Raw genomic sequence first — 5,871 nt, forward strand, 5'->3', positions numbered from 1 at the left:
GGGATGTTGTTTCACAGAAGGGCACAGAATCCACACAAACTAGCTGGTTAGTCCTCATCTGAATAGTCTAAGAACATAATATAACAAAAGTCCACATGTTGTTTGGCTCTCTTCAATTGAATGATAGTATCCTTGGTGACATGTTTATGCAATTTGCAGATTTTGTTACATGCCTTATTCACACATTGTGCAAGGTGCATTAGGGCCCTACGAGCCCTCTCTATTTTAATTTGATCCAATGCATGATCACCCAGACTTTTATGTGAAAAGCCCTTGTAGAGTCGGTATTAGGTCGTGGGATGTAGTACCTTTAGGTAGGCCACTGATCCTATTGCTTTGGTGCTGGCTGCATTTTTCGTAATCATCAAACTGTGTGAACACCACTTTAATCTTTAGATCCTGTGTCATGGATTTAACAATCTGCAAAAGTTCAGAAGTTGTTACTCTCAAGAGTCTCCAAGCTATTGCACAAGTGTGTGCTTTTTACTTTTAGGTTATTAATTTTGTGTTTGAAGGTGTTTTCCAATTGAGCAATAGGCTGTATGACTGCCTTGGGAAGTGGGCAGTGCTCTGATATGTTACCTAATGTCCCAGTCCCGTGCTAATTCTCACCCAGAAGTTGCAGAGATGTTGCTCAGGGATCTATGAGAAGGAGTAGGGCTGGTGTACTATACCTGTGATTCTCAGGGAGGAGCAGGATGGCATCTGCAGTGTCTAGGAATCGCCATGTGTAGACAATTGAGAAGGTACAATCTTGCTTGCAGCCCGGTCTCAAGGGGTAAAGCTTGCAAAAAAGAAGGTAGGTGTTCCAAAGTGGAGTTGAGTTGTGCTTCTGGATTGTAAGGGTGAGCTATCTGGAATGCCAAGTCCAAGCAGCAAAACCTAGGAGCTCAGTCCTCACTGAATTATATCCAGACCACCCCCCACCGCCCATAACATTTAAAAAAATAACTTTTCCATTTCATAACTTATTTTAGACTCAGTGACATCATCACTGAGTCTCTGTGCATCTCTTTGCAATGCAGGCAGATCATGGCTGGCTAAATGCTGTACATAGCTTCCTAAAAAAAAAAAACCCCTCTGCCTCAATACTCCTCTCATGAGCCCTCAGCCCTGATTCAAGCAGTGGGCTGGCTCTTGGGTGACTTATATGAATATTAAAATGCCTTGATGTGTGGGTGCCAGTCTGGAGGAGTAGGCATCTGTCAATCATGCTGTGCCTCCATGATTGAAAGAACAGAAATCCAATGATTGAAAGGGGTGGATCAGGCTGGAGAAGAAAGGGATAAAAATTAGGCTGTATGCACTCCAGCCTGGAAATGAGGCCAGCTTCATCTGACTGCCACAGCTTCTATGTACCTTGTGAGCGGCTTACAGTGTGCAGTGAAATCAGTGTAAGCATTTCCAGTACAGGAGAGGAACCTTTATAACTGTGCAAGATTGAAAAATTCCAGTGTTAGCTAGATTCACTAATCCACACTAAACAGCATAATTGGACAAATCTCTCCTGCCGGCTATTGTGTTCTGCTGTCAGAAAACCCAAAAAGTGACTGCAGCTGATTGGCTACAGTCACTGTTCATCCAACAATTTTCCAACTGGCTGCTTCAACAAAAGTATATTAAATATACGTCAAAAAATTACTTCTAACAAGGTGGTGTCGGCAGGGCGACCCACAGATCAAATTTCTATCTGTGTATTGCCAGCTTATAAGGTAAGGTTGAAATTCAGCTTTTATTAAAAAATATCTTCGTTTTCTAGTGAGGGCATAATCACCTTACAATTTGCTGTATTGCAATATTATATTGGAAAGAGACCCTGAAATGTGGAAGAAAAAGCCCTCATTTTATGGTACAATATAGGATTGCATATGATTGTATACTCCTATACATATAAGGTAGATATGCAGTATATGTGTGTATCTGTATTCGATAAATGCAAAGTAATGCACTTTGGAATTAAAAATAAACAAATGGGTTATACAATTATGGGTATGCCGCTGGGGAATTCAGAAATGGAGACCAGTGAACACAAGAAGAATTTCCAAAATTTTGACAAAACCGAGTTTTCTAGAACATTTGTTTAGCTCATTACATGAAAGTAAGGTTAATAATATAATTTAGATTACAGAATCTTCAGTTTTACTCAAATTAGGTGAATAAAAAATGAATACACCCCACAACAACAACTACTACATCTAGTATTTTGTGCACCAAGTCTTCTAGGCATGGAATATTGGCGACATATTGCAAAAGCTATCTTTTTCCATTCTTCAAGAACGACCTCTTTTAGAGCCTGGATGCTGGATGGAGAGTGATGCTCAACTTGTCTCTTCACTATTCCCCCATAGGTGTTCATTTGGGTTCAGATCAGGAGACATACTTGGCCACTGAATCACTTTCACCCTGTTCTACTTCAGAAATGCAACAGTGGCCTTAGATGTGTGTTTTGGATCATTGTCATGTTGTAAAGGTGCAAGATGACCAAGGGCATGGAGTGATGGTAGCATCTTCTCTTTCAAGATAGAGCAGTACATCTGTGAATTTATGATACCATCATTAAAATGCAGCTCCCTACACCAGAAGCACTCATGCAGCCCCACAGAAGGACACTGCCACCACCATGTTTCACTGCAGGCACCATGCATTTTTCTTAGTACTCCTCACCTTTGTGACAACATACTGTTTTGAAGCCATCAGTTCCAAAAACATTGCTCTTGGTCTCATCACTCCAGAGTACAGAGTCCCAGTAGTCTTCTTCTTTTTCAGCATGGGCCCTGGCAAATTGTAGGTGGGCTTTTTTTGTGCGTGGGCTTTAGGAGAGGCTTCCTTTGTGGACGGCACCCATGCATGCTATTCCTCTGCAGTGTATGCTGTATTGTGTCACAGGAAGCAATCACTCCAGTTTGGCTTTCTACTTCTTTAGCTAACTGCAGTGAACTTGCATGACGATTTTCTTCAACCTTTCTCATCAGAATACGCTCCCGTCGAGGTGTTAACTTCCATGGACAGCCTGGACGTCTCTGTGAGATGGTTGCAGTTCCATCTTTGTATCACTTTTGGTATGACTTTTGCTACAGTATTCTAACTGATAAGTAAAGCTTTGCTGATCTTCTTATAGCCTTCACCTTACTATTTTCTTTCTCAGGCCTTTTGACAGTTACATTTCTCTTCCATGTGGTGCCATTGCTGACAGCATAAAATGGGGGTTTCTTTGTTAAGTAACACCCTTTTATAATCAACTGTCTGCTGTTTAATGAATCATTACACTCACCTGTAGTTGAATTCTTGTTCATTAGGATTTTGTTGTCTAAAATTTAGCTTGGCTCCTATGACTTTCATTGTGGTGTATTTTTGCAACATGGTCTTGAATGAATTTGTTAGGAAAAATACTTTTTTTGTGTGTGCAAATGAACAAATCTTGGTTGCAATCAATGGCCCGCATTTGTGGGAATATTTTGTAGTATAGTGTCCCATAGAAAATGTTGATTCTGAAAGGAAAGTAAAGGTTTTCTGACAAATCTGTTGGGGTGTACTCATTTATGCTGAGCACTGTATATACACACAGAATTTTGTCTTTTTCTGGTGTTTTCTTGCCAATACTTCAGTCCACGTTATAGGATAAGTAGGTATGAAGGAAACTGGGAATGCAATTAATAATGAAAGGTTAGTAGGTTACTAAAGAAAATACTAATGGACATCTTTAATAAACTTAACGTCTATTCTTGTATCATTATAATAGTACATCCTTACCACAGGATGGTGGATTACTTGATTTTTCATTTACTTGTCTTAACTCTTCTCCCTGCCAGAGCAAAAGTGCCAATTCGAGTGTCAGACTGTAAGGTTGTCCTTTTGCCTGCCTGAGCTTGGTGTCAGACTTTCCAAAAAAACAATTGACCTCCATGGTGGCCTGATGCTGGGCTGACATTCTTGCTCTGACTAAACCTCCATTCACCAGGGCGGAAGCGTTTCAGTGCGGTTTCTGTGCGATTTTTGAAAGGGCGTTTTTCATTGCGATGGAAATCTATATGGAAACGTGCTGATCAGCGCAAAAAAAAGTAGCTTATGGAGCATTTTGGGCGGCAGGCAGTTCACATCGCGCAGAGCATGAAGGCCCCCATAGGAATGTATGGCATTGTTCATGTCGGCGGTTCAACGTGGACAAATCCACGTGACTTAACCACCCTGGTGTGAACGGGGCCTTAAGCTGGCCATACACCTTACAACCATTGCACGACTTTCATTGTGCGTTGGTTGTATGGTAATTAAAAGCTTGTATGATTTGCCCATCCCCATCGTACTTGCGATCATCGCAAGCCCGCCCTGCTGAGGGGAGGGCTTCCGATGACTGCAATGCTGAGCGGGCAGTGTGCGCTTGGGCACACCGGCCCGTTCGGCATTTGCCTTCCGAGCACGCCACTAACCCACCGAAAATCTTACGATTTTCGGCAGGTTTTCCAGCGTGCTCGGGAAGACAAAAGACGTGCAACCTTACAGTAGAAACGGCCGCACGCCTTCCATACACTTGCCGATTATCATACGATCGCGGGATCACCCGCGATTATCGTATGATAATCGGCAGGTGTATGGGCACCTTCAGAGAGAATACAAGTGATTACCTGCACACACCTGTCATTGAGAGGTAAGATTGTACTATTCATTTAATTGTAGAGACTCAGATTCTCATATTACTATTCCTTTGCAATAATCTGCCCCAAACATGAGAAAGGTACCACTGGGCCCTTTTCCCATAGTGTTCAAGTTTCATAGTCACTCACTTCATTTCAGAATTTTAGTATTGTAAGGGTAAAGTATAATAGTAAAGGGCTGATTTCTAAACTATACATGAGCTTGTTAACAGCTTGAGAAAAATACATTATGCAAGATCTAAAAACTTGCTGTGAGAAAGATGCAGGCGAAATAGCAGAAGACAGATGGAATGAGTCATTAAAAATACTGATACAGATTATTGTCAAATGTAATTTGTTCTGGGACAGTTGGATTTATTTCTTCTTCTAACTATGTGTGCCCTTGTGTTGTAATAAGATCATAATCTAACATTAGATACATTTTTATTGATGTTAAATGCATGATTACTAAGTAAATTCTACGTGTAACACTTACAGGTATTTATTACCGCTCTCAGAGTTCACAGTACTCCCCCAGAAAATGCCTTCATCTGATTTTCTCTCCAGATGGACATCATTATCTTTGTTCAGACATTATACAGAGTCAGCATCTCATTTTTGGACTGAGATTCTGGCTCCTAGATGACACGGGGCTCAATCCGCTAAACATTATTGCATGAGATAATATGGTCATGTGTAATTTTTAAGTGAAATACCACATGATAAATAAGGTTCAAAGCAATATAAACAAATTAACGAATGTGAGATAAATAACACAAAAACTGTAAAAAAAATTGATAAATATTGTATGAAAAATATTAAATTCAATTCAGTTAAAAAAAGGATGAGGTAATTATAACTTGGCTCTGGCAATTGGTATTTGCAACATGTCTACCGGTGGCAGTGCATAAGTGTTTATACCCACCAATTTGAGGCAATGGAAGTACAGTACATGACAATGCATTGCTGGAATATAAGCTCATTCAAAGGTGGATACAGAGAAGGATGCAATCCGGAAGGCAGGAATGGGACTAAATAAAAAGCTGTTGTTTACACCTTGGCTGGTTTTTAATGTTATGGGTGCAAATGACTGCACCTATGTGCCTTTTTCACTGGAAACAACCAACAAAAAGTAAAAAAATAAAGCCTAAATGATGAGATAAATACTGTATGTATCTCATTTGGTAAACAAATCATAGATTTTAGTGAATTGTATACCTAAAAGAGAACTGTGGGTTTAAGG

General features: G+C 40.4%; 1 protein-coding gene across 1 annotated transcript in view; it reads right to left on the reverse strand.

Moving 5' to 3' along the window:
• The window catches only part of PAWR (pro-apoptotic WT1 regulator), a 100,705-nt gene extending 96,075 nt beyond the window's left edge, over positions 1-4,630 (reverse strand). The window contains exon 1 of the mRNA XM_018571707.1: positions 4,620-4,630. The gene's annotated coding sequence lies outside the window, so the exon portion shown is untranslated. The remainder of the gene's footprint in view (positions 1-4,619) is intronic.
• Between the last annotated feature and the right edge of the window lie 1,241 nt (positions 4,631-5,871).

This window comes from Nanorana parkeri, unplaced genomic scaffold (assembly GCF_000935625.1).
Source record: "Nanorana parkeri isolate BGI_ZX_2015 unplaced genomic scaffold, ASM93562v1 scaffold1813, whole genome shotgun sequence".
NCBI classification, from domain to species: Eukaryota; Metazoa; Chordata; class Amphibia; order Anura; family Dicroglossidae; genus Nanorana; species Nanorana parkeri.